Source organism: Phyllostomus discolor, chromosome 3 (genome assembly GCF_004126475.2).
Source record: "Phyllostomus discolor isolate MPI-MPIP mPhyDis1 chromosome 3, mPhyDis1.pri.v3, whole genome shotgun sequence".
Taxonomy (NCBI): domain Eukaryota; kingdom Metazoa; phylum Chordata; class Mammalia; order Chiroptera; family Phyllostomidae; genus Phyllostomus; species Phyllostomus discolor.
The window spans coordinates 205654628-205675616 of record NC_040905.2 but is presented as its reverse complement, the minus strand read 5'-3'; the positions used below and the strand labels follow the sequence as shown (position 1 = coordinate 205675616).

General features: G+C 43.9%; 1 protein-coding gene across 8 annotated transcripts in view; it reads left to right on the top strand.

Moving 5' to 3' along the window:
* DENND1A (DENN domain containing 1A) overlaps positions 1–20989 on the top strand; it is a 490983-nt gene that overhangs the window by 344465 nt on the left and 125529 nt on the right. The window lies entirely within an intron of this gene.

Genomic DNA, 20989 nt, shown 5'->3' with positions numbered 1-20989 from the left:
GCCCTTCACGCACACCTGCCCTCACTGAGGAGTCCCAGGGAGACTGAGGTAGCGATAGTCATCTCCATTTTACAAAGGCAGGAACTGAGGCTCAGAGAAGAGCCCTGACTTGCTAAGCAGGGGAGGAGCCCGTTGGTCTCGAAGCTCATGATTTCCCACGTGGCCTCACTGCCCTTTTCCTGTGTGGGACTTCGTGCCCACACTTGAGACAGTAAAGCGTCCTGGGGATTCACTGCTTAGAGTCTCCCAAAGCAACCTTGGTGTCAAAGACTATAAAGTATGCTGAGAACTGGGAAGTAATGTTATCCGCCTCCATGGCCCCTCAACATTTCTGAGCTCCCATTGCCTCATTCTTACCCTCTCCCTGTGCTTTGAGGTCATCAGTTATGTTAGGAGATGAAGGTATCAGGTCAACCCCAGAACCAAGGCAAGTGCCAGCTCTCCCAGCTTCCGTAAGAAGTCCTCGTCTGATACCCCTCTGGTCAGCCTACTCTTGGCCGAGGAGAATGGAGAAATCGGCCCAGGGACCTGGGTCCCCCTGTGTAGGAGAAAACACTGGAGGAAACTCTGCTGGCAGCCTTTTCTCTCAGGGGCACAGGGCTCCCCCCTGAGCAGGTGAGACCAATGGCAGCCACGGCCAGCCTAGTGGGAGGCGGGGTGTCTCACCGCTGTAGGCTGAGTCTGTTTTATGTTGCTGTGACTGCGTCACATGTTGAGGAAGACACAGAGTAACAGCCGACGGCATGGTTTTCCTGCAGCCAGGGCGTACTCTCTGTGAAGTGGCTGCTGAGGGAGTGGCCACTAGGGGAACCAAATGCCACTCTCCTCCCTGTGCCTCGTCTTCCACCCAGCACATAGACCTGACTTTCTAGGCCACCCCAACTTTCAGCAATGTCATGGTCACGTGAGGGAAGGGATGTACTCTTTTTGCTTCCTAAGAAATACTCCCTTCAGTTTAGAGCAAGTTCCCCATGTGTTGCTTGTCACCAAGTGACATGGTCCTGATTCTTTGCCCTGACTTGGGCTTGGCCAGACCAGTCAAGATGGTGTGGCTGGTTTGAGAGCTGGTAAAAATCAAGGAGAATTCTGTTGTCTTCCCATCTCTAAAATGAGACAACCGGCTCAGTCCTTTCCTTGGGCTGCTGAGAACTGAAAGACGTGAAATATCTCCACTCTTACAGCGATCTCATGGTTGTCATGTACCTGCCTACAGTCCAGAGGCTGTTGAATCTTGCTACTTATTGCTGGGTATGTGATTGGGGCACAAGTTGCTTCTCGAGAGTTTATGGTTGTATTTGCACTTGGCTTTGAAAGGCATTGAATTTGAAGATGGAACCCCTGAAGTTTAAAGCGTGTCTCTGTACTTCTAAGTTGTACGACCTTGAGCAAGAATAAAGAATAAGCCCTGGCCAGGTGGCTCGGTTGGTTGGAGCATTGCCCTGTAGAGGAAAAGGATGCAAGTTTGATTCCTGGTCAGAGCCCATACTGAGGTTGTGGGTTCTATCCCAATTTGGGGCACATATGGGAGGCACCAATTGATGTTTCTTACATTGATGTTTTCTCGCTCTATCTCTCTGTAAAAGCAATAAAAAAATATCCTTGGGTAAGGAATAAAAAATTTTTTTAAAGAAAAGGAAGTAAGAATTATTATTATTCTGTATCTCCAGTTGGTTGTAAGTATCAAATGCATTATAAAACATAGGAAAACTGAAACTTGACCTGGGTCTGATGGGTAAGGTTTGGGGAAAAGAGAGACAGAATCCCTTCATGTAGTAGGTGTAGAGCGAACTCAGTGAGCAAAGGCTTGGAGGCAGGACCCCTCTTGGCTGCTTTGTCTGCAGTCAGGGGTTCCGGTGGGGAGATGGGACTGCAGGAGAGCTTGGAGCCAAGGTTAACAGAGCCTTGGGTCCTAGGCAAGGAGCATGCACTTCACCCTGTAGGGGGTGTAAGTTTTTTAGCACAGATGTTGTATGACTGAAGTCGTGTTTGGACAGTAATATAGTGATGGGTAGAAAGGGGAGCTGTAAGCAGAGACAGAGGGCTCTTGGCTGAGCTCAGAAAAGAGTCCTCTGGTGGTTACACCAGGAAAAGGTACAATGAGGAAGAAATGACTAGATGAGTATAGTAATAGATAAAATATGGAGACAAAGGTTAAGAAGTGTCAAAATGTTTCTCAAGATTTGGACCTGGAAGAGGATGATGATGGCCAAAGCAGAAAAAGAGAAAGCTTAATGCAAAGGTGTCCCAGTAGCAGTATTATAATGGTCACAACATGAAACAGGCTAAGTGTCCATAGTAGGTAACTGGTTAAGTAAATACTTGTGATAGAATACTATATAGCCATTAAAAGTAGCACTGTGAGGATAGGATGATGGGTTTGGTTGTAGACATGGTGCGTTTCACTGAGTGTAAGCTGTTCAGTCATAAGGTGTACCATTATTCTATGTACCCGTAAGAGAAAAGCACGCTGCCAATTGTAATTGAAGGTGCCGTCAACTGCAAGACACGTCCAGATTTCAGAGATGTTACAACGTGAAGAAATGTGCATCTTAGAATCACCTAAATATGGCAGATTTGTCATGCTTTCAGTCCCATTTCATCTGTACAAATGGCTTTTTTCTGAGGCCAAGAGGGAAGCCAGAGGGCCTAAAATTTTCTGAGCATCATCACCACGTTGTGTAGATGGTTTTTACACCATAGATTTAATGCTAGCCAATTCCCCCCATCCAGAAAATGGTATATAACACTTCCCATACAAGACTGTTTGGGGAAGTAATTAAAATAATGACCACAAAGCCCATGAGAGTGCAAAAAGGGGTAAAGCATGGGGGCACTGGCCACGTGGGGGTGGGGTGGGGAGTGGTGTCTTGGACGAGCCTCCAGGTGGCAGGCAGCCCAGTGCTGAGGGGGTAGGGCAGCCTCCCCAGGCCACTTGTCTTTTCGTTGTCTCCCTCATTATAGAAACATCTGCTCTTGCTAAGAAGAGGCCTTGAAATGAGAAAACACCCATAATTCTATCATTTGGAATTATGATAACATGTTAGCAAGTTATCATGTTAGCATGTTACCCAGGTTCTAGGGTTTGGGGGGTTTTTCATTTCATTTGGTTTTTGCTTTGGGGTTTTTACTTTTAGGCAGTTAAGAAATTACTGGCAAAGCAGTCCAGTCCGCGGTTATTTGGTTTTGCCTTTAGTATGTTACAAGGATTTATTTATATCACATAAAAATTGTCCTCAAATATCATCTATAATGGCCACACATATCCTATCAGGTGACTGCAAGGGTTCACAACCTTGGCTGTGGATCAGAACTGCCTCTGGGGCTCTTCAAAGGGCAGCCCGGGCCCCACTCGCAGAGACTTTGACCAAGTCTCTGTGCCCCGAAATCAGCGCCGAGGCCCATCCCAGCGCTGCTCCTTTCACTTGCCAGTCACCTTTCGTCATTTTAAACCACACTGTGGTGAACATCTTTAGATGGGTCTTCATGCATGCCCCGAATAATTTCCTTAGGCAGAACTCCTGGCATGGTTTGACTGGGTCAAAGGACTGAGTACATTGAAGGCCTTTGATATATACGGTGAGGGAGAAAGATGGTGGCAGAAGCAGGTGGTGGCCAGACGGAGCGCCTCTGAGGCAGATTGTTGGGCAGGGTCTGAGCAGCAGTCCAAGGTGGAGGGCCGTGCTGGGTGCCACACCTGGCGTGGTGTGCGGCTTCCCACCCTGGGCCCGTAGGTGCAGCTATCAGACTCAGGTTGCTGCTGCGTCACAGAGGTTTGGTTTTACGAAATGATAGACTTGACGGTGCTCCTTTCCATGCTGCTCATGGGGCAGTGTGGGGTCCAGTTCTGCTGAGCCCCTCAGGGCCCACCAGCTCTGTGAGCAGGGGCGAGCCCCAGCTGAAGAGGCAGAGATGGGTAGGCAGCTCCCACTCCACCACCCATAGTTCGCTTGACAGTTACAGCTCCTTGGCCTTTTTTTCTTTCTTTCCCCTGCCTGGGAGAGAAGAAGATGGCCCCTCTGCTGAGGCCCAGCCGCACGCCAGGAGCTGACAGGAACTGACCTGCTGCCTCCATCAGCACCTTCTGCTGGGGACCTGTACTTGTCCCAGGGTGTTGTCTCCCTTCAGGGTCCAGGGAATGATTTCAGAGGGCTCTCCTGAGGGACACAAAGTGAGACAGGAGGGGTGTCCAGCAACAGCCACCTCTCCTACCTGCTCAGCAGCCTCCCCCAAGGTCAGAGCTCAGTTCACCTCAGTTACTCCACCTGTGATCTCAGCAATCCCCTACCACTGCCCCTTAGTGTCCATTTTACAAGTGGGAGATAGAGGCTCAGGTGGCAGGTGACTTCCTGGTCAGTGGGAGAGCCAGGAGGCAGACTCAGGTCAGCCTGACTCCAACACCCAGGTTCCTTCCACCATACCCTCTCGCCTGTCTTTGTTCTGGTTTCCACATGTTCCACTTTTATAACTCTCTTCTCTCTGCGCTCCCGCGCCAGGCATGGGTCACAGCATGGGTGTAGGCGTCAATGAGTATATTTGGGAACAGTGCATGGAAGGATGGGTGAGAAAGATAAAGGGACAGGGAAGTTCGTGAGGCTGGGGGCTGGCCCTCGGTCTCTGTTCAGTGTGCACACATTGCATCCTGTCTCTCTTTAGGCTTTAGGTTGCTGCCGCCTGGCAGAGGCTAGTGTCTGCAAATCACAGGGCACGTGACCCATTTTTCAGTCACCTGGAGAATATAAGGTGCAAAGCCCAAGATATTTAACAATATCAGCCAAGCCAACTTGTTCATCTCCACTTAAATGACAGAACCACAAGCAGCCAGGCAGCTCCATTCGGGGTAAAAAAAAAAACCCCTTTATCCATGTCAAGCGGCAGCCCAGGCTGCAGCTCATTTATTTAGGCCTTTCTTGCTCTCTGACACGCCTCCTAGCAGTTGCCAGGCAACTCTGGGAGTAGCAGAGTGTGTTAAGGATTAACTAGTTAGGGCTGGGGTCCTTTTTGGCAAGAAGGGAATAAAATACAAGTGATTTTAATTGCTAGGCCAAGGATCCTTTCTCAGCTTGGTAGAAGATGGCAACTTTTGGAGGATGTGTACAGCAGTGTGCTTCTTGAATTTGCCTTAAAAGTTTCCCTTTCTCCTGCCTCTGAGGAACAAATGAATTTTAAAGAGAATCTTTTACTTCTCCTTTGTTTAAAATTATATCATCGCGAAATCTTAATATGACTATCCCACTGCCCTCTCTTTGAAAGACATAATACAGTGGCCTTAGTTTTAAAGAACTTCTCAAAATAGACTTATGTCTTCCAATTTCATCCCTATTTCTGCTCGGAGTTTCTTATTTCATAGCTCATGTTACACGGAGCTGCCCTCAGTGCGTGTGAAGGTGCCTGTTCCCGAGTCTGTCCACTGCAGGCCCTTGGTAAACGTTAGAGCAGAGAGCAGACGGATGGATATGGGCGCTTTAAGATGCATCCTGTTCTGTGCCAGTGTCTGTGAGAAGGCCAGTGTAAATGGAACTCTGAGAGTTGTTTAGTCAACAAGCTCGTGTGGCTCCCTCTAGGCCAGCCTACCGGCTGGGCATCCCCAGGATGAATGGAGCACAGCCCCTGCCCGCTGGGAGGGAATGCTGGGCTGCGGGCAGTCAACACACGGTGACAGCGTCTGCGAAGGAGGCTGAACGGGCAGCAGCCAGCTCCCCCAGTCCTGCCTGCTCAGTTCATCCCAGGAGGCCCGGCTTCCACATGCAGCTATGGGTACCTTACAGCTCCTGATCTTGCACATGATTCTGCTGAGTCATATTTATCCACCTAAAACCCTCTGAAGACAGAGAAGTTAAGATAAAAGCAGATTGATAGCCCGGCTTTCAAGCATGAATGGACAAGGCTATGTTGGAGCAGGTCAGAAAAACACCATGTGTATCTGTCTCCTGGTTGAGTAACACCATTGATCTCATGGGGGTTTTTTTAAAGTATTTATATGTGTTTTTAGTGTAATAGGCAATAGAAAAATACTTAGAAACTAAAAAAATTAAAATCACCCTAGTCCCACTGAACTAACAAAAGTACCTCAACTACCTTTTGTATATTCTTTTTAATTATTTTTCATTATGCAGAGTTCTTATATGGTTGCTATCAAATCTAAGTTAAAAGTTTGTTTCTCCTCCATTTAATACTACATCATATGCATTTTTACATAGCTACAGATATAATTTCTGTAACTACTTTCTCATGTTAGGCATTTAGATTATTTCCAATTTTTTTGGTATTCTAATTAATAATCCACTAGTCATCTTTATGAATAAAGCTTTGAAATGCTGTATTTTGAAGTCTTCTGCGTGCAGAAATACAAGCCTTGCGTGCAGGATCCTGACTGTGGGTGCCGACTTGTCACCAAGTGGTAAGGAAGCAAATTCCCTTTGACTTGGCCTCGGAGCAGCTAGACATGGAAAGAATTAAGAACCCGTCACGGGGTGCGCTATCTGCCCCCAACTTAGGCAAGCAAAGGATACCCAGAGCAGATATGAGATACGAGATTTGTGCCTCCATCTGGTGCTAAAAATAAGGTTTGAGAAATCTTAAAACAATAGGTGCAGCGCAGCAAGACGAGAGATGAGGAAGTGAGGAAAGCAGGGGAAGGAGAGCTCAGGTGGGGCCTGGAAGGGGCTGGGTGCCTCTGCGCTGCGCAGAGATTCTCCACGCGGGCTGGCGGGGGCAGAGCGGGGCCTCGGACCCACATCCTTCCCAGGGCCCGTGCTTTTTAAAAAACTATGGTGAAAAATATATACATAACATAAAATGTGCCATTTTCACCATTGTTAAGTATGTTATTCAGTGGCACTATTACATTCACAATGTTGTATCACAGAAACTCTGTATCCATTGAGCAATAACTCCCCACTCCCTCTTTCCTCAGCCCTTGGTAACCTCTAGTCTGCTTTTCATCTCTATGATTTTGCCTATTTTAAATGTTTCCTATAAGTGGAATTATACCACGTTTGTCCTTTTGTGTCTGGCTCATTTCACTTCACATGTTTTCCAGGTTCATCCGCACTGTAGCATGTGTCAGAACTCCATCCATTTTTAAGGCTGAATAATATTCTGTGGTCTGCATACACCACATTTTGCTTATCTGTTCATCTGTTGTTGGACACGGGCTGTTTCCACCTTTTGACCGTTGTGAATAATGCTCCCATGGACATTCCTGTACAAGTATCTGTTAAGTTTCTGTTTTCAATTCTTTTGGGTATATACCTAGAAGTGGAATTGCTGGGCCATGTGGTATTTTATGTTTAACTCTTTGAAGAATCACCAAATTGTTTTCACACAGAGCGCAGGCTGTTTTTAAGTGGAGAGGGGTGTGCTTGTGAAGCGTGGATATGTATCTGTAGATGTTCTGTAGGAAAGGTTTGTAAAAGATTTTCTTATTTTCCAGTTTATTTTAGGCAAGCAGGCAGGGAATTGTAGCTCATCCTATAGGCCTGAGCTAAACAGATGCGTTGACAGCAGAAGTCTGCAGTGGACAAGAGAAGGGGCTGGTAACTCACTTACCGGCCACCATTTTTTCATTTCAGTGTTCATCTCGAGTCAAGATCATGTCCTGGGGCTGAAGCGAGGGACAAGGTGCTCCCACCACCAGGATCTGGGGGACCCATAGCTCTGTGGCTCTAAATGACTAAAGAGGCTACCAAGTGTGATGGAAAGAGTTTGATCTTTGGATTCACCCGGGCTGTAATCCTGGCTCCGACATCTGCCAGAACATGACCTGGGAAGGCACTTAACTTCTCTGAGCTCAGTTTTTTCATTTCTAAAGTGGAAATAATGTCAATCTTATAGGACTGTTGAGGAAAGTAACAATTATGTATGTAAAACTCAGCACAATGTTTTTGTTGATAGTAGATATCAACTAAATGACAGTAACCATTGCTGGGTGACCAGAAGGGCCAGGAGGAAGAGCAGGAGAATGTGACGGCCACATCCAGCATGGTGGTGGCCCTGCTTGTTCAACAAGTGTCCGACTCCCTGAAACTGTCCAGAAAACAGTGAGGTTCTGGCCTATTTATTCCTACCTTCTGAAGTAACTGCGAAAGTTTGGCATCTATCTCAAATGACGCGTAAAGGATTTGTAAGAAATCACATATTTAGCTCTGGCTGGTGTAGCTCAGTGGATTGAGCGTGAGCTGCAAATCAAAGGGTCGCCAGTTCAATTCCCAGTCAGGGCACATGCCTTGGTTGCTGGCCAGGTCCCCAGTGTGGGGTGCGTGAGAAGCAACCACACATTGATATTTCTCTCCCTCTCTCTCCTTCTCTTCCCTTCTCTCTAAAAATGAATAAATAAAATCTTAAAAAAAGAAATCACATATTTAATTATCCCCTTCAATATTTGTTATTTATTCATTCATGTTATTGCTCATCAGTACTTACAGGCTATAGAGGGTGGTAGGTACCAAGGGTTTAAAATTAAGAAATGCATTAGAGTCCATTTTTTAAATGCATAAGAGAAAATATCATTGAGAATCTTTGTTTCATCAGAACATTGTTTACCTATTGGGATAAGATGACTGTTGTCCGATACTGGCACCAGATCTCCACTGTCCACCTCCCAGAGATGCCGGTGTGGCTCAGGAGCAGAGTCTGGGTGCCTGGGAGCACAGGCAGGAGTCCTGGCACCTTGGAGCCACGCAGGGTGTGATGGCTGAACAGAGAGCCATAGTTTTAGGAGCAGACTGCCCAAGTAAAAAAGTAGGTCCTTAAGTGAGAGATGGGAACTGGCAGGAAATCTGCGTAAACACTATGATCAAGCTTCACTGGACGATTTCAAAGAGCGTCACTAAATATGATGAAAATTAAATTCTCATGTGTTCTAAAATGCTCAAAAAGTAAAACACAATCAGTGTATCTTAGACCATCCAGAGGAAATCCTAGGCTTCAAATTCTAGGAATTCTTGATCTCATTTAATAATCTGGCTGCCTTCTTACCTTGTTCCCATGGACAGGACCATGTTTTATACTCCTTGGTCTCCCTGACGTAGTCAGAGATTAGTAGGTGCTCATTAAATGTGCTTTGAATGACTGAATGAACAAATGAATGATACTTGTTTTCCTGTGCTATGCATCAGTAAGACTGGTGGTCACGTTTCAGTGTTGCACCGTGTAGATGATTAACTTTTGAAAAGGCATCCACAGCTTCATCTTAGAGCATGAGAAGAAGAATCTGACACAATCGCCACCCGTGAATGTGTAAATATCAAACAAAGGCACAATGGCAGCTGCATGGAAGCCAACCAGAGGCAGTTAGGATCTGACTGTGAAATCGTTATGTGCAGTAAATACTCAGTTCTAGTTTGGAAAATACAAGAGGCAAGCGTATTAATGGAGTAAGCTGATTTTGTTGTGGCCATTTTAAATGTGGTATCTTTGTGGAAGCTGTGTCGAAGAGAAGCAGTTGCTGTTACAGTGTTTTAAGTCAGCTAATGTCATTTTAGGTCTTTTACTTTTTTAATGAGACTCTGAAAAGGAAACCTTTCTGGTCCATTTTCAAGCAGTGGTAACATTTAACAATTCAGAGCCTAAAACAGCGATTTATGACTTCATGTACAGAGCCAGACTATGAGCTCCTTAAGAACAGGATTTGTCTCATTCTTTCTTCTACCCCAGCACACAGTAGAGGCTCAGGAACATAAAATGGAGTGATAGTGGGTTTGTTCTGTGGAGGATATTATGGGATTCATGATGATTAGAGGGCAAAATTGTAAATTTCCTTTCTCCTACCCTCACTGGACATGCATCCACAATGATTTTTTTATGGAGTGTGGATACATCCTCAGAAATATGCATCACATTCAGTGCTACACTGTCCTCACAAAGAGATGGAGCCCACTCCCGAAGGGAGTGGAGTGTTGTGATTACTCGTGCATCCCGAGCACAGAGCCTGATACATGGAAGGTGCTTTGTAGTTATCCATGTAACTGAAGTATAGCAGTCCTTAGTTATAATGTCTTTCGTTGTTCGGGAGCCGGAACACAGATTTGTTAAATCATTAAGACTCAAAGTCTCAAAGAAAAGAAAACATATGAAGCATTAGATTATAAGCCAGACTGTTTACCTGTATTCCATTATTTGATTTTTATAATGCCCACATGGAGAGAGTGGTGTAGCCCCATTATACTGATGAGAAACTGAGGCAAGGAATGGTTATGTCACTTTTTAAGAAGTGCCAGAGCCAGGACTCGAACCCTCCATCTGCCTGATTCTAGCAGCCATGCTCTTTCCTCTGACCGCTCCCCGCAGCGGTGATTACCATATGGTCCGTGTTACATACAATTTCAGGGCATTTCAGAAGAAAACTGAGCTGGTTTCCTTTTAGGAGTCAATGTCCCTAATCTGCACAAATGTTTCTTGTCTTGAAAAATGCAGGTTAAACTAACACCATTTATAAACTATTTTGCAAAGGGGAAATGTCAACATTTTAGATATCTTTTTAAAAACATTCCTCGAGTAGATAATTTTAATTGCTTAATATTTTGTTTAAGGTTTTGATATTTATGGTGATGATTAGATGAAAAAGTAAAGCACTTGCCAGCGCAGCTCCCTCCTCTTTTCCTAGGCTGACACCTAGTGGCGAACGTTCTCATCGCAGTGTTAGTCCTGCTGCTGTTCTTCAGGATAATTGTTTTTCAATTGATTTTAGGATTTTTTAAAAACTCAATTATTGTCATCATAATAAAAATAGTGATATTTGACATAAGGTTAATTAGAGATCATCATAACAATGGTGCTTTTATCTGATTTAACATTAATTTTTAAGTCAATTATAATCAAGCTTCGATAGTAGAAAATGATACTAATAACTTAAAGTCCTGGGGTATTTGTGTTCCCATAAACCGGACCTGGTGGCCACCATGCTTTGAGCACTGGCTCGTACACACTGGCAAATAAGACTCGGCCACTGTTCTTGAGGACAGAGCAGGGCGGAGGCAGGGAGCAAGCAGAGAGCTGCACTGAGTGTGGGAACTGCTGCAGTGGAATAGTGTGCAGGCGGTTGACATCCAAAGGCAGGAGGAGTGGCTTCCGCCTTGGGGCTGAGGGAAAGCTTCCAAGGAAGGGTGTGTCTGGGGGGTGGCACCTTATGGGAAAAGGAGCATTTCCCGGGGAACAGGGGCAGAAAGTACCCTGTGCAAAAGCAAGGGGCATTGACACGACATGGCATGGTGAGGCACTGTGCGCAGTTAAGTAGCCAGAACACAGACAGGACAGAGGAGTGTGTCCAAGAATAAAGTGGAGAAGCGGTCGGCTCCACCCAGTCCAGGAAAGACCTGGAACACCACAAAAGGGTTTTAGCACTAACCATACACCAGCACTTCTAGAACAGTGTTCCTTGCAACATTAGATCCATAAGATGTCGACATGTTTTCTGATCATATAAAATTTGGGATTGTTGCATATTGCATGCTCTAACTTTTTTTAGATATTTAAATGCACATTACTGAAGCCCTGCTGTAAAGAAATCTGGTTAACTTGGTTTAACCCAGCATTTTTCAAAAGCCTTTTCTCCCCAGAATACCTATTAACATTCCATGCATCTCCTAGTCCTCACCACAGTTTGGGAAATGCTGCTGTAGCTAATGAGTATGATGAATTTTTCTTGCCCTAAGGCCGTGGAATTAGGATACCAACTGGGTTCATTTTACCCCAGTCGCATAGCTAGGAACCTCGAAGAAAGAAAAGCGTGTTTCTTTTCCAAAGCATTTCTCGTCTGGCCAGACAGAGGTTTGTAGCCAACAGGTGGTCTTGAGACCTCAGCTCAGGACCACAGGCCACCACTGGGTCCCCTTGGTCCAACAACTTGATCAGTGTATCAATTAGGATCTAACAAGGACAACAGAAACCCCTTCAGTTGTTTACAAGAGAGAAAATAATGCAAGGAAATGGTTCTTCAACTGGTAGAGGGGCTGAGTCTCAAAGGAGGCCAGAGAGGTGATCCAGAGATGAGCGCCAGCAGGGTGGTTTCCTGGGCCAGGGCAGCTGACTGAAGCCGGAGCCTGGAGGTCTGGGCCGTGGGCGAATGAGTCAAGGAGGCGGCTAGCCGTGCTGGGCAACCCACGCAACCCAAGAAAGAGGAGCTGAACTCAGCCTCTTCCTCCCATCCCCCCCCCCCCTCCAAATCTCTCACCAGGGCCTCCTCGCATGTGCCAAACCAAGCAGGAAGCTAGCTGGTCCGGGAGCCCAGGGAACACAGCCTCCCTTCTGTACAGAATAGAGCAGAAGAGAAAGGGCGGGTCTAGGGTCAGGCAGGCTCAGAACCAGATCCCAGATATCAAGGCCATTTCCTGACACACGCACATCCCCAGGTCAATAATGAACAGCGTGGTGAAGTTAAAAGTCCCCTGATTTATTGTTAAACAATATGTGGGAGAGACTCTGCCTCTCCTCAACTGTGTGACTCTAGGCAAGTTACTGTACCTTTCTGAACCTTAGCTCCTCAGTTGTAAAACAGGAAAGAAGATCTCTACTTAAGCGATACTTTCACAGGGCTCCCTTGACATATGCCTGGCTGGGTCCTGTTTTATAATGAAACAAGAGCAAGGTATTTAAAACTTTTGGGGCTTAGCCTGGAGCTAACAGGGGTGTTAGAAATCCACAGAAGTTGATTGACTACTCCATATTTCAGTGAATTGGCAGAAGTTTTACTAGGTAGTAATTACTATCTAGTATGTGTCTAATTTCTTATCTTAATATATTCGCCTCCTGGGGGGCACGGGAGTGGAGGGGAAGCCTGTGAAATGTGGGATGGAGTGTTCAGGTGTTAGAGAGGTACCCAACGTGCACGGTAGTTATCCGTTCAGTACAGGCTAGTGAAAACTGAGACTCCAGGAGAGTTGCTTCTTAGGAAATGTGAAACCTTGGGAATCACTTCCTCTTTGAACCACAGGCTTTCGTTTGTTGTATGGGGATAAAAATGCCACTCTCATAAAATTATTTTTAAAATTCATTGAGATGGCAGGCGTAAAGTGTTCTCCGGGAGGCAGCTTCCCTTTCATCCAATGAATGCCCAGTTCACCAGCAGTCACATTCCATGGAGGTGTGGCAGGATCTGGGGGAAGCTTTTAACCCAAGATTGTTTACATTTGGTTTCTGGGTCCCTGTTAGTGATGTGATCTGGCAGGTCTCCACTCACCCTGTTCTCATAAGTCACAGCTGACTGGCATTATTCATGAGCCATTTGCTTAAGGCTTTCTTTGCCTGCATTCCTACCCGTAACACATTTTTATTCTCATCTCCTAACATTAAAAATGATCTGTAAGTTCCAAGGGTGTCCTAAGCAAGTCAGTGGCCAGTTTGAATGGTTTTTATCTATTCTATGAAAGGGAAGTTTTATCCTGAGTTAAATAGTTTTGCCCTTAGTTGAAGAGTATTATGCAAAAGAAATATGAAAGGGGAAAAAAACCCAATACCTGTTGAACCCTTACTTCTTGTCCTTGATTTGTATTTTGTTGGTAAGTGTGCATGTATTGTCCCCAGTTTGACAGATGAGGAACTTAAAGTAGAGAGGGTTGACATAGCTTAAATCAGAAACTTTGAACAAGCATTTGCCGAGACCCTACTGTGCCAGACACGTCTCTAGGTGCTCGGAGATGCAGCAGTGAACAAAATCAAGTTCCGGCCCTCAAATCTGTTGTATTCTAGGCAGACACAAAGAGGAAACAGAGATGGAAGTCCATGTATAACGAGCCAGGTGGTGATAAGTGTTGTGCAGAAAAAGGGAGCCAAGGAAAGGGATACGGGGAACCCCCCAGATGAGGTGGGTGCTGGTAAGAGATGGAGCCAGGACTGTGTCTGCCTCCGGAACTCCTGTTTTCACTGGTCCCAGGCTGCTTCTGATCCTCGTTGGTCATGGTTTCCAGCATCTAGTGAGGAAACATGAACTCTAACATCTCATTTGAGTCTGGAGTTGATAATTCAGTGTGTCAGGGTGGCAACTTTGCATTCCTAGGGTACAGAAAACATTTTGCTGCGCTCCCTGCTGTCAGTAGCACGTAGCTGTTTCTTTCATCTCTCTGGTTTCCCAAACACATTTCATCTTGATGCAGAAAGCATTTTGCCAGCTTGGACTCAAGCCCTATTGCTGAGGAGACCATTCTGTCCCAGAGAAGGGTCTCGTGGCTGCTGGGCTCAAAGGAACTCATTGCCTCTTTTACCTCTAGCACCAAGAGCTGGCGTTCTAGGTAGTGGCTTAGGTAACCTTAATATCCATTTCCTGATCTTTACTATTCAGTAAATCAGTTTAATTCCATAAGTAGATACTGGCCACCGAGAAGTGGATCAAATACGGAACCTGCCTATAGGAGCCAGATAGACCTGGGTTCTGCTTCTCCATTTCTGTCATTTTGAGCAAGTCGATTAATCCCTCAGCACTTCAGTTTCCTCATCTGTGAAAGGGTGAGAACAAATGTGATCTGCCCCACAGACTTCTTGTGAAGATTAAATGAGATGATACAGCAAGGCACCTGGTACATGGGTAGAACTTAATATTAGGTGGGGTTGTTTTAAGAAACTTTAGACTTTAGAGCAGCTTTAGGCTCACAGCAAAATTTAAGTAGGAGGTACAGAGATTTCCCACGTACCTGCTATCCCCCCTCATGCACGCTGTCTTCTTTATCAACAATATTGGTTTTTAAACATATAAAAATAACTCTTTAATGTAAAGCTGAACTTTCTCTACCTCCTACCCTACAAGGAAACAGTGGAGTAGTTATGCAGTTTTCTTCTTCAGAGTAAAGACAGCATGTGTGTACTTTCATGAGAAGGACAGTAAGAATTCTCATCACGATGATGTTTACAAAGAAATGTTGACGTTCAATCTGTACAGTATTTCCCACTAGATAGGTATCATTATAAATTTTTTTAAATCTTTTTATTGTAAAATAAAGTGTAAAACAGATAAAGAAAACTGCTTTAATCAAGTGAATGGCTTAACGAATTCTTACAACACCATCACTGCCCAGGACAAGAAACAGCTTTATGACTCACCCCAGAAACCCCTCCCATCAAAAGTCTTTTACTCCCACCAAAAGTAACCACCATCCGAGTTTCATAGTTTAAAAAAAAATAACCCCTGGCTGGGCTCCCTGGCTTTTAAAGGCAAAGCAGCCATACCACCTGGCTGGCGTAGCTCAGTGGATTGAACGCAGGCTGCGAACCAAAGTGTCGCAGTTGGATTCCCAGCCAGGGCACATGCCTGGGTTGCAGGCCATGGCCCCCAGCAACCGCACATTGATGTTTCTCTCTCTCTCTCTTTCTCCCTCCATTCCCTCTCTAAAAAAAATAAATAAATAAAATATTTTTAAAAAATAAGTTTTATTACCCAAATGTTTATCCTTAGATGCTGTAGTTCAGTTCAGTCTTGGCCATATAAAAAAGTGGCATGGCTTTTAATTCTCTCTTTTTAAAAAGATTTTATTTATTTACTTTTAGAGAGAGAGGAAGGGAAGGAGAAAGAGAGGGAGAGAAACATCAATGTGTGGTTGCCTCTCACATGCCTCCAACTAGGGACCTGGCCCACAACCCAGGCATGTGCCCTGACTGGGGATAGAATTGGCGGCCCTTTGGTTTGCAGGGCAGCACTCAATCCATTGAGCTACACCAGCCGGGGCTAATTCTCTTTTAACTTAGATGTTCCTCCTGCACCCCTTTCATTTCATTACAATTTACTTACTGAAGAAACCAGGCCTGTAGTTTTCCACAGCATAGATTTTGCTGGTTGCATAATTGTGGTGCCCTTCACTGTGTTCCTGACCATCGTACTTCCCACCAGTTGGCACCTGGATCCTGAGATTGGGTAGACTCAGGTTCAATCACTTTGGCAAGATTGCAGGTGATGTTTTTGTAAGACCTAGGAGACATTTCAAGTCTGGTTGTCTCTTTTAGTGATTTTTAATAGCCAGTGATGTTTAATGCCTGTATTTGTTTATTCATTTGTTTATTCATAAAATGGTGGTGCTCTAAGTTTATCATTTTTTTTATTGGTTGGAATATTTTTATGAAGAGACCGTTTTCCTCATTTACTATTTTTTTGCCTAGTGTTATAGTTCATATAAGCAAAAGCAAGATAAATGCTTCATTCTTTCCCTTTATAATAAATTGGTTCCCTATTACCCTCCCAATGTGACAGTTCTTTTATATAAAAGTATTATTGATTAACTATATTTGATGGATTTGGGTTATTGTTGTTGAAACGCAAACTGTCCCATCTTTGGCCAGCAAGAACTTCTTCAGGTTGGCATCTGAGTACTTTGTTTTACAGAACCCAAGTAGGTGTCCCAGGCTCGTCTTAGGTGTTTCCTCTCCCCACACTTGGAATCAGACATTTCTTCAAGAAGCACTAGTTTCTTTTAGTGAAAAACAGTGTCTCAAGATCAAAACCTGGGTGCTGAGAATACTCACTACCTCCAGGTTGGTCATTGTTTCTAGGCCTTTATAGTGAGCAGAGCTGGGAAATACACATACATGCACACACACACGGATGTATGCATGTGTATATGCAGTAGTACTTCCTATTCAAGACTACAGAGCTTTGCCCTTAACCTCTTCTCTATTTCATTTGTATTTCCTTTCTTCCATCCTTAGAATTCTGGTTCTCAAGGGCACAGACAATACTGGAATTAAAATATCTCATAATTACCAATTTACTTTCATACACAGCAACTTTGGTAAACAATACAAAAACTACCACCAGCATGATTACAGAAAATCATTTAACTTTTTTTGCATCCTCTCTCCCTGTTCTCCCCCACCCCCCACTAGATTTTGGCTAGTTGATCTATAAGTACATTGCTAGAAGATACAGCTATTACACACTCGACTCTGACTCTCCCTCTCCCTCTCCCTCTCCCTCTCCCTCTCTCAGCCCCTCCGTTAGTCTTAGTCTCAGGTAAGTCTGTAACTAGCTCTGACAGTGACGTCTTTCAGTCATGTTTGGGTGTCTGAAGTTTGCTCCCTAGTAGGTTTCTCGGGCTCATGGGAACAATCTTCCCTCCATTGTTAAATGTTGATAATAGTTTTTCTGTGCTTTCTCCCTGAAAGTTTTGCTAGATATAAAATCCTTGACTCATACTTTCTTTTCTTGATTATCTTCAATGTGATACTCTTCTGCCAAAAAGTGTAATGATAATCTTAATTTTCTCATCACTTTAAAAAAATACATGCCCATGGATTTTTTTTCTCTTTCTTTAAAGCCTAGTAATTTTACAGGACTGTCTTTGATGGTCATTCTGGGTCTATAGTCTCAGATAGAATGTGGCCTTTCAACATATTTGAAATGTATAGTTTCAGGTTTCCCCCCGCAACCTTTAAATGATAGGTTTTACCATCAGTTCTGCTCTTTTGCTTCATTTTTCTTCTCTGGCACTCTAATTGTTTTTTTAATCTTTATTGTATTTTTTCCCATTACCATTTAGTCCCCTTCTACCTCCTCTCCCCCAGCAATCACCACCCAGCTGTCCATGTCCATGAGTCCTTTTTCCTTTTTGCTCAATTCCCCCACCCCCTTCACCTGCCCCTCAGCTGTCGTCCCTATTTCTGTATTCAATCTTCTTTTCCTGTCTTCAGTATTTTTTTACTTTCTTTGAAATCTCTGTCTTTTTTTTTTCTTTTTCAACATTTTATATTACTGAGATAGAATTCCTCTTTATATTCATTTTAAAGTTTTTCTCAGTTTTTTCTTCTTTTTTTAATCCTCACTCAAGGACATTTTGTCATTACTTTTAGAGAAAGTAAGGGAGAGGAAGAAAAATAATCATTAATGTGAGAGAGAAGCATTGATTGGTTGCCTTTTCAGACACACCCTGACGAGAGGTCAAACCCCCAACCTGGGTCTGTACCCTGACCACAGTCAAACCCAAGACCTTTTGGTCTGTGGGATGACACTCCAGCCAACCGAGCCACAGCAGCCAGGGCTCTTCTGTTTTTCCTAAAGCATTACCTGTTGAACTGATTTGCTCTTACGTTCTTTCTCATGCAGTCTTCACTTCTGAAGAGTCTTTTATTTCTAATTGTTTCCCGAGTTCTATTCCATAATTTATAAGTTTTTACAAGTCAGATATATGTTGTTCTTCTTTGCCTTGTATAATTCTTTTAATGTCTTTAACTTGTTGTGGCACAGTAGGTTGCAGTTTTAATCTATTTTATGGGCATATCTTTCAGGTACACGTTCATTGTTTAGGGTTTGATGTCAATGCTTTTATGTTGTTCATATGCTTATGAAATCAGTTTTATTGACTTTAGAAAAGGATGGAGTTCAAGAAAGCTTGTCTAACTTCACAGAGCTCCTTTTTCTGTCTTTTTTGGTAGGGTTCAAAATTTGGGGCAGCTGTTTTCTGAACTTACCTGTCAGTGTTCCCTTCTCCACTTTGATCTGGGCCTTTTTTCCCTCCTCTCTCTTGTCTCTGGCCTGCTCAGTCTTGATTCCACTCCCAGCAGCTTCTCTCCAGTGCAGATGCCTGTCCTGGAAGGGAGTCCTGACACATTTTCTCAAGCATTCTTAGAAGTTCACGGGACTCTAAGGGGTTAGACCACTCCAGCCCCCCCAGTCCTTCCCACTGTAGACCCCTTGCCCTCACTGCTGATGCAGAGGTCAAAACCCTGCCGGTTTCACTTGCTGTTCTTACAATGGCCCACTGAGCTTTCTGCAAGGCCCTGTTGGCTGTTTTGAAGTTCACTGGTTCTCACGTCAATCGGCACGCAGATGCTGACACCAAGCAGGTCTGTTGGTGATTTACAGAGGTGAACGTTCTCAACCTGCATGCATTTTGGGAACCATTTTTCCCTAGTTTGGTTGTAAATGTTGCACATGTGTTTAAGGTTTTGCTATCTAGTTGCTCTGCTTTTTTTTATGTGGGGATTTAAAGGTATTGAAAAAAGCTAGACTACTGCTGCTGCTACCACCACCAAGTTCCCAGAATCTCCCTTTCTTGCTTTTCCATTTCTTCCTGAGAAATCCAGAAAGAGGTAAAAGTATCTCCCTCAAGTATAGTTAAGCGCCCTCAGGGCACTTCTCTTCTATTGGAGGAAGATGGGTAGTAAACGTGAATACAAAAATGGAAGAAGGTGGTCTCAGGTAGTGACGAGTGCTATGGGGAGAAGCAAATGCCATCAGGGGTAGGTTTGAGGGGAGGAGGAAAGCGCTGTTTGCTTTTTTGGTACCCTCTCCAAGGAGGTGGCATCTGAGCTTAAACCTGAATGATGAGAAGTAGCAGGTATACAGGTATCTTGGGTACCAACCAGCACTATAGGCAGAACTGACAGCAAGTTCAGAGACTGAGGTAGAATTGAACTTGGCCCATTTGGGACACAGGAAACAAGGCAACATGGCTGAAGCAGAGTGAACCCAGGGGAGTCGCAAGAGACAAAGCAGAGAGGTAGGCAAGGGGTGGGGTCATGAAGACCTATGGGCTCAGGAAGAGTTTGAATATTAATCCAGGTACAGTGGAAATCACTGGAAGGACTGGAAGCTGAAGAGTAGCATGACCCAGTTCAGGTTTTAAGAAGCTAGTTTTGGCAGCTGTGGGGGAACGTGTGATAGGGGCTCTGGAATAGAAGTCGGGGAACAGGGGCTGCGGAGAGACTGTTGTGGCCAAGTGGAGATGGGGAGAAGTGGTCAGATTTGGGGTATACTTTGGTGACAGGACATGACGATGTGTTGGATGAGGGGAAGAGAATCAAGGATGCCTTCTAGGTTCATGGTCTACCTCCAGTTGTCTGTCTTTTTGAATCAGATTTCTCATAGGAGGGCAGGTAGAACTTTACTCCTAAACAAATAACAGAAACTATAAAGCAAGTGGGTAAAAAAAAGCCAGACTGAAGGAAGATATTTACAACTTTTATGAACAGGGGCTTAGTTTCTAGATTATATAAAGAATTGCTATAAATCAGTAAAAATGAAAACAGGGAAAAGAATGGACAGACATTTTATAGGAAAGGTAATGTGAATGGTTTATAAACTTATGGAGAATATATTCAACTTCAGTAATAAATCAAAGAAACTGAAATTAAGATCAAGGCATCATTACATCTTGCACTTATTAAATTGTCAAAAATTAGGAAGTCAGATACATTGGTGACTATGTGGAGAAATATGAGTTCTTATTTTGCTGGGTAAAGTACAAATTGGAAGCTTGAATTTAGAAAAGCAAATTTGACGTTATTCTGTAAAGTTGAAACTTGCCCATTTAGGCTGGGAGACATCCAAAAGTTTTTATAGCAGCAAAAAACTAGAAACAATTCAAATGTGCATTAAAGATAATAGGTAAATTATAGTATGTTTATGTGATAAAATATTAAATGCTATGAAAATTAGTGAAAACATAATACCAATTTTTAAGGCTCAATAGGAATGAAAACTAAATATTTAGGCCACACACATGTGATAAAACTGTGTTTTAAAAAATACTTTAGAGAATGAGAAACCTAAAATTAAGGATAGGAGTTAGGGGGGGTCTGGGTAGAGGAATGGTGGAGGGTTACCCAGACAATGCAATGATAATGTCTGCGTTTATGTTAGGTGGTAGGTTCACAGATGTTTATTTTATTATTATGCTCAAAGCAGTGTAGATCACATGCGGTCTTTTCATGTGTAAATAGAAAGTACATGAAACTCAATGTAATTTCTAAATATAGTGTTAATAATTTTCCTAGTTCTTTAATTTCATAATACTATTTTTTAAAATCCAGCTCAGAGATGGCAAGGTCTGGGCCCCCGTCATGTAACACATTTCAGAGTTCTGAAGGGTCTTGAAATGTGGCCTCACCCAGTAGGCTGGGGTTCTGGATTTCCTCGGTGGCCATGGAAGGAGGGGTGTGGCTCAATGTGAACGTAAGTAAACATTCTTCCCCAGGTTTTTGGTAACTAAACACAGAAAATCCAATGCATGGCTGGCCTTTACCCTTTATTGGCCTTTCTGAGAAGGAAGAATTCAGAAACTCGGGCAAGCACATT